The following is a 6000-nucleotide window of genomic DNA, read 5'->3' on the forward strand; positions in this document are numbered from 1 at the left end:
CATGTGCATACAGTACACACACAGCCACCCACCCACACATCCACCCACACACACACACACACACACGCACACAAGCACAAGCACACACACACTCAAATAATGTTGTGATGCAGTCATCCACAATGTTTTATTACAGCACTGGGGCAGTCTCTATGCCCCAAACAGATTTTGATCTTCATATTTTATTCATTTGCATGGAGAATGCATTTGGAGGATTTCACTTTCCGGTGAACAGTTCTCACTGATGTATCTTCCTGGCCATGCAAGCACTTTTTTTTTTTTTTTTTCCTTTCTCCTTGAGCAGTTGCTAAGGTGATAGAAATGACTGAATTATAAGCAGTTGCTACATTATTATAGTCTTTTATCATTTAATATCTGTGTCCTACACGATGAGTCCTTTTTATTGTACACTCCAGCAAGAAAAAAAGAATATCTCTAGCTGATGGCCTTGAAAAATCACAACAAAATATTTATAAAAAAGTACACCGATTGTGCATTATTAATGTAGTGTGCATTCAGAGGCAGTGCTTGATTGTGGGACATACTCGGCTCTCTCCCAGACCCCTAGAGGGAATGAAACTTGTCACTGTTCTCTTCACATCTATGAACTAACCAGTTTCAGACAGGAGAGAGAATCCACTAAATTAATTTTGCATAAACTGAGCACAGCACAGAGTCACAATCGTACCAATTGAGAGAAGAGTGAAAATACATTCAAGATAATGAAAAGCTTCAGGCTAGGGAGTACAGTGGGTTAATTAATTTTCCGAGGTCAAACCCTGCTCCAGGAGTTAAGTTAATGTGTCCAATTAATGGGCTGAGAGTAAGAGTTATCTACAATGCCATACGAAAAGAAAGTATTCCGCTTACCAGAACTGACAGTATGTTTTGAAACAATTATTCAATTCACATTATCAGTTGTGTTGCTTCAACTTGGACCATTTCATGTACGTTTCAATATGTGTCTCATTATATCTTATTTATTCATAAGAGATATTTGTTCTGATGGATCAATTCAAGAGATAATTAATATAAACTAATAAAAAATAAAAAATGTAAAATGACAGGAAAAAAGACGGGAAGACTCTCAAGGACAGTTTCTCGAACACTGAGAAAAGGTGACAGTGCCTGAATGAAGCTACTCTGAGAGACAGAGAGAGCATACTCACCAAGCTCAAACCCCTTGGTAAAGAAGTCGACCTAAAAGTCGATTTCTGGATGTTTTCACACCTGTTGAAGATGGGGCTGGGGGACTGCAGTTTTTTGGGTGGTTCCTGGCCCTCATGGCTGGAGAGCCTTCCTCTTCTCTCCTTCTCTTGGGGAGCTTCCTTCTCACTGGCCTGTGGACCACTTGGTTCAGGAGCATCCTCACTCCTCACGCTATCAATGTCTGTCTCCAGGTACGCCTTCCCAGCAGGCTCTTGCAAATTCCTTGCTTCCTGAGCCTTCTTCATGCCCTCAGATTCCGCCACGAACTTGCAGCAAGGTAGAGCCTTTGTTGGCTGAACAAGAGGGTCTTTCTTGTTCTGAGCACCAAAGGATTTTAGGCTCTGGGGATCCAGCACTCTGTAGGTCACCTCGTCCAGGAACTGGGAGAACTTGAGCCTGGCTTCGATCTTTTCCTCCAGCAGCGCTGACGTGGCAACAGAGCCCTGGGTGGAGGTCAAACTCTGCTCAGAACCAGCCCTCTCTGTCTCCTCCAGGCACTTGAACCTCACGCAGCCATTTCCGTCTTGGCAAAGCTCTGAGCTGCTTGGTGTCTCAGCCCTGTTGCGCTGTAGTCGAGCTCGAAAGACCTCCTCACTGTGCTTTTTAATGGAGCTCCTGAGGAGGCTTGTGGCCCCAGAGTCGTCACTGCTCGTGTCCCAGCTGCTGTCTTCCTCGCTGGAGCTGCAGGGACTGGAGCTCTTGCTGGTTTTGCCGGGGCAGGGGAGACTAGAGGGGGAATGGACTGAGTTCTCCTTATCACTGCCGGCGTCAGTAAATGGGTACCATGAAGAGGAGGAGGAGAGGGAGGCCGAGTCAGGTTGGCTGCCTGCGGTCTGCGGTCTGCGTGACTTGTGAGGAGCCCCAGTCGCCTCTCTAGCCTGTCCAACTGAGCCACACTGCATTTTTGGGTTGGAGACATTCAATCGCTAATTGCCTGGATCGACAACTGAATCATGATTCGGTGAGCGTCACTGTTTTTAAACAGACTTTTCACCCAATCACATACTTGTTTCCGAATATGCAGAAAACTCAGACAAACCCATCGTCTCCCTCATCCCAGCTCCATCCTGCCTTTTCCTGGGAAAGAAAGTGTCATATTGAGCTCAATGTTTTGTGGAAAGGAAGGACCAATTTAAGCTCTTATGAATTTTTAAACAATATCTATCCCCCTTTTAAAAGGGGAAAAGGGATCAATCAACAAACATATATTTTTTCCCCCCTTTCTGTTTCTAATCAGACAAGTTATTGATATGTGATACAGTCAAACATAGCAGGTTTTCCAGGTCAGTGCCTCCATGGTGAGAGATATTGATTGTGAATGCCACATTATATTTTTGGGATGTGAGAGGTGAAGTGGAATCAGACCGCTATAAATCAATGGTTAGAAATGTACTGTTGGAGTTTAGAGGTATTCAGTGTCTATTGGTTATTGTCAGTGGCAGAAATCATCTATTGAGGCCTGTCAGCTTGTTTTCTTTGAGTTTGGAGGTGTTAAAATGACATTTCACAAGTCATTACTAGCTTTTAAAGAACTGCAGAACTGTGTGTGAGAAGAACACTGGCCTAACATTGTATATGATAGAATTGTACTGAATAGATAATACTGCACAGACAAAGTCTGTTTGTGTCAGATGTAGATCTGTCAGAAATGTAGGAGTTTGAATTGACTTATTTGTTGTTTCTTGCTTATTATATTGTAACATATTGTATTGATCTATTTTTTAATCACATTATGATTTCCAGGCGTATCCTTCCCCATGTACTTCTTATCTTAAAATACAATTTTTACTTAACACTATTACTGTGCTTATGTTCCCATACCATACATTTAAAGATTTGTTTTTCAGTCATTTACTGGCATTTAGAACTATGTAATGTATCCCTGTGTATAAGCACGTAATTGTTCATCATATATATATATATATATACACTCACCTAAAGGATTATTAGGAACACCATACTAATACTGTGTTTGACCCCCTTTCGCCTTCAGAACTGCCTTAATTCTACGTGGCATTGATTCAACAAGGTGCTGAAAGCATTCTTTAGAAATGTTGGCCCATATTGATAGGATAGCATCTTGCAGTTGATGGAGATTTGTGGGATGCACATCCAGGGCACGAAGCTCCCGTTCCACCACATCCCAAAGATGCTCTATTGGGTTGAGATCTGGTGACTGTGGGGGCCAGTTTAGTACAGTGAACTCATTGTCATGTTCAAGAAACCAATTTGAAATGATTCGACCTTTGTGACATGGTGCATTATCCTGCTGGAAGTAGCCATCAGAGGATGGGAACATGGTGGTCATAAAGGGATGGACATGGTCAGAAACAATGCTCAGATAGGCCGTGGCATTTAAACGATGCCCAATTGGCACTAAGGGGCCTAAAGTGTGCCAAGAAAACATCCCCCACACCATTACACCACCACCACCAGCCTGCACAGTGGTAACAAGGCATGATGGATCCATGTTCTCATTCTGTTTACGCCAAATTCTGACTCTACCATCTGAATGTCTCAACAGAAATCGAGACTCATCAGACCAGGCAACATTTTTCCAGTCTTCAACTGTCCAATTTTGGTGAGCTTGTGCAAATTGTAGCCTCTTTTTCCTATTTGTAGTGGAGATGAGTGGTACCCGGTGGGGTCTTCTGCTGTTGTAGCCCATCCGCCTCAAGGTTGTACGTGTTGTGGCTTCACAAATGCTTTGCTGCATACCTCGGTTGAAACGAGTGGTTATTTCAGTTGCTCTTCTATCAGCTTGAATCAGTCGGCCCATTCTTCTCTGACCTCTAGCATCAACAAGGCATTTTCGCCCACAGGACTGCCGCATACTGGATGTTTTTCCCTTTTCACACCATTCTTTGTAAACCCTAGAAATGGTTGTGCATGAAAATCCCAGTAACTGAGCAGACTGTGAAATACTCAGACCGGCCCGTCTGGCACCAACAACCATGTCACGCTCAAAATTGCTTAAATCACCTTTCTTTCCCATTCAGACATTCAGTTTGGAGTTCAGGAGATTGTCTTGACCAGGACCACACCCCTAAATGCATTGAAGCAACTGCCATATGATTGGTTGGTTAGATAATTGCATTAATGAGAAATTGAACAGGTGTTCCTAATAATCCTTTAGGTGAGTGTATATATATATACAGTACCGTGCAAAAGTTTTAGGCAGATGTGAAAAAATGCTGTAAGAATGTTTTCAAAAATAGACATGTTAATAGATTATATTTATCAATTAACTAAATGCAAAGTGAGTGAACAGAAGAAAAATCTAAATCAAATTCATATTTGGTGTGACCACCCTTTGCCTTCAAAACAGCATCAATTCTTCTAGGTACACTTGCACAAAGTCAGGGATTTTGTAGGCATATAGTCAGGTGTCTGATTAAAGAATTATACCAAACAGGTGCTAATGATCAACAATTCAACATGTAGGTTGAAACAGAAACAGCTGGTTAGGAGGAATAAAACTGGGTGAGGAACAGCCAAACTCAGCTAACAAGGTGAGGTTGCTGAAGATAGTTTACTGTCAAAAGTCATACACCATGGCAAGACTGAGCACAGCAACAAGACACATGGTAGTTCTACTGCATCAGCAAGGTCTCTCCCAGGCAGACATTTCAAGGCAGACAGGGGTTTTCAGATGTGCTGTCCAAGCTCTTTTGAAGAAGCACAAAGAAACGGGCAACATTGAGGACCGTAGACGCAGTGGTCGGCCAAGGAAACTTACTGCAGCAGATGAAAGACACATCATGCTTACTTCCCTTCACAATTGGAAGATGTCCAGCAGTGCCATCAGCTCAGACTTGTCAGAAAACATTGTCCAGAGAAGTCTGGTCAGAAGTGGCCTTCATGGAAGACTTGCGGCCAAAAAGCCGTTCCAACGTGGAAACAAGGCCAAGCGACTCAACTCTGCACTAAAACACAGGAACTGGGGTGCAGAAAAATGGCAGTAGGTGCTCTGGACTGATGAGTCAAAATTTGAAATATTTGGCTGTAGCAGAAGGCTGTTTGTTTGCCAAAGGTCTGGAGAGCGGTACACTAATGAGTGTCTGCAGGCAACAGTGCAGCATGGTGGAGGTTACTTGCAAGTTTGGGGCTGCATTTCTGCCAATGGAGTTGGGGATTTTGGTCAGAATTAATGGTCTCCTCAATGCTGAGAAATACAGGCAGATACTTATCCATCATGCAATACTATCAGGGAGGCATGTGATTGGCCCCAAATTTATTCTGCAGCATGACAATGACCCCAATCATACAGTGACAGTCATTAAGAACTATCTTCACCATAAAGAAGAACAAGGAGTCCTGGAAGTGATGGTATGGCCCCCACAGAGCCCTGATCTCAACATCATCGTGTCTGGGATTACATGAAGAGAGAGAAGCAACTGAAGCTGCCTAAATCCACCGAAGAACTGTGGTTAGTTCTCCAAGATGTTTGGGCCAACCTACCTGTCGAGTTCCTTCACAAACTGTGTGCAAGTGTACCTAGAAGAATTGACTTTGCATTTTGTTAATTGATAAATATAATCTATTAACATGTCTATTTTTGAAAGCATTCTTATGCCTGCCTAAAACCTTTGCACAGTACTGTATGTGTGTGTGTATATATGTATATATATGTATATAGATATATATATATATATATATATATATATATATATATATATATATATATACACTCACCTAAAGGATTATTAGGAACACCTGTTCAATTTCTCATTAATGCAATTATCTAACCAACCAATCACATGCCAGTTGCTTCAATGCATTTAGGGGTGT

Source organism: Amia ocellicauda, chromosome 21 (assembly GCF_036373705.1).
Source record: "Amia ocellicauda isolate fAmiCal2 chromosome 21, fAmiCal2.hap1, whole genome shotgun sequence".
Lineage (NCBI taxonomy): Eukaryota > Metazoa > Chordata > Actinopteri > Amiiformes > Amiidae > Amia > Amia ocellicauda.